Below are 2,268 nucleotides of genomic sequence, written 5' to 3'. Positions count from 1 at the left end.
AATTGGAAATGAGTGTCACCTGCGCCACTCACCGGTCTCGAGTCCCACGGAGGAGCTCCAGAAGGATAGAGGGAGGAGTTATGACAGTGAAGGAGGACAGAGCACCATAAGTAACATATATATATATAACATACCAAAGTAACATATCTTTTCTTGTAAATTAAAAAGTAATATGTTACTATACTAGTTACTTGAAAAAAGTAATCTGATTACATAACATACGTGCATATGAATACGGCCATATACAATATGCATTGATTGTAGCAGCGTGCACACACATGTAGGCCAACAGTACTCATTCATTCTATGGAGAGTGCAAAAAGACGGCGCACGGTTTAATGAAACAGATTTATCTTATAAAAAGGCTCTTTAAATGAAATGTTCAAAATCACAGAGCATTTAAAAAAGCGAAGCTGAGTGCCCGTCAATCTGGTCCCAACAAAAATAGGGTGCGTGCTTATTATGATTATTAGGGTCATCTCTAGGCGGCACAAAAAGACAATTTAATTTCATTTAGTATATCAATAAGTTTTCAGCATTTATTCAGGCAGATAAAGACTGACATTCTTAAGAATCTTAAGAACATATTTGACAACTTCAGGTTTTTTCAAGAATTGCACTTAGGATCATTCTTGCGAACTTCTTGAAAATTATCTTAAATAAGTTTCTTGTTTATTCTTATTATAACTTATTTTTTTAAAGAAGATATTCATGAATCCAGACCCAGATCTAAGGCCACTGTCCTGCAAAATTTAGCTCCAACTTGCCTCAGTACACCTACCTGGATGTTTTTAATATGCCCAATAAGACCTTAATTAGCTAGTTCAGGTATGTTTAATTGCTGATATATATAAATGTAAAGTAAGCATTTTTTAGAGGTTTCAAAATATTTGAAAGACATTGGACATGTCTTTCTCCCTCCATCTTTCCAGAACCAAATCATGCTATAATGACAAAATATACCTCACGTTTTTGAGGTATCACATAGGAATAAGATGTGACTTTGATAGACAGGTACTGAGTAATAACATGTTTCAGTAAAAAAAAATAAAAATGATTTGATCATTGTACAATGTGAAAGAAAATATATAATAATTCCTTGGTATTTTTTGCTAGTGAGTCTGTTGTGCCATTCCAGTTCCTTTTTGCCTTGTATTTGATATGTGGCAAAGCAACGGTACACAGTCGGTACATAATTTCCACACTAGCTATTAACATGCATGCACAACCACTACTGAATCCACACAAAAAAGTATAAAGGAAACAAATAATTAATTGATTCAGGATTTCCAATCCAAGATTTACAGATTTATGGATTAAACCTCTTAGAATATGAATTTCAGTCTGAGATCAACTTCTTTCACTGCTATTTGCGTAATAGAAGCCCTTACAAAAAAAGATTTATAAAAGAGGTTCCTCAGTATATATATACTGAATAATTATGACTTCTGTGTACCAAGGTTCTCAATATTGCTCGCTAAAGAAAGATTCTTGCACTAACCAATTTCATACATACTGTCCAAGGTTCCAACTTGCCAATACTGATATTCAGTAATTAAATTAAGTATCACTGATCAGTAAGCAGGAGCTGTGACTCTGCTTAGTGATTGAGAGAGAGAGAGAGAGAGAGAGAGAGAGAGAATGGTGAAACAAAATTTAACTGCCCAATTCACTGGAATATTAAATTGTCAGTAAAATGTACAACATTGGTGTGGTAGAGCATCAGAGGGGTGTGAGCCTTGGGTGTCTTTATTAGTCATACTGGTCCCTCAGTGATGCCCTCCAGAGGCAGGCTGGTGGCATTATCCGTGGGCAGAAGTTGATCCTGGGAGGGTGGCATGTTGTGGGCAGTCGCTACAACAAGACTAGCATATGGCAGGTGGCAGTCTATGTCCAGGATGGGTGGATAGTGCTGCCGATAACAGATGAAGGCAAAGAAGAGGCCAATCAATCCCCCAACAAAAGCATCTGTGAGGAACAAATCAAGGTTTACTAAGTAAGACATAGTCTTAAAAAATCTGCAAGAAGGACCTTGTTCCATATATCCATTAATCCATATGGCTTTCTTAATGCCTTATGTAATCTTTAACATAATACTACTTTATGTTTTAATTATTCTATTATTGTTATTACCATGACTAATTCAAATAAACCACAAAGAGGATGAATTGTGTTTTACAGCAAACAAAGCTTTATATAAGACACAAGCATAATTTACCCTAAAGCTATGCTATATCTAATTGTGGCTCTACTTAACTTTTTTATTTT

The sequence above is a fragment of the Carassius gibelio genome, chromosome A13 (assembly GCF_023724105.1).
Source record: "Carassius gibelio isolate Cgi1373 ecotype wild population from Czech Republic chromosome A13, carGib1.2-hapl.c, whole genome shotgun sequence".
Lineage (NCBI taxonomy): Eukaryota > Metazoa > Chordata > Actinopteri > Cypriniformes > Cyprinidae > Carassius > Carassius gibelio.
Note: the sequence above shows the minus strand (reverse complement) of the source record.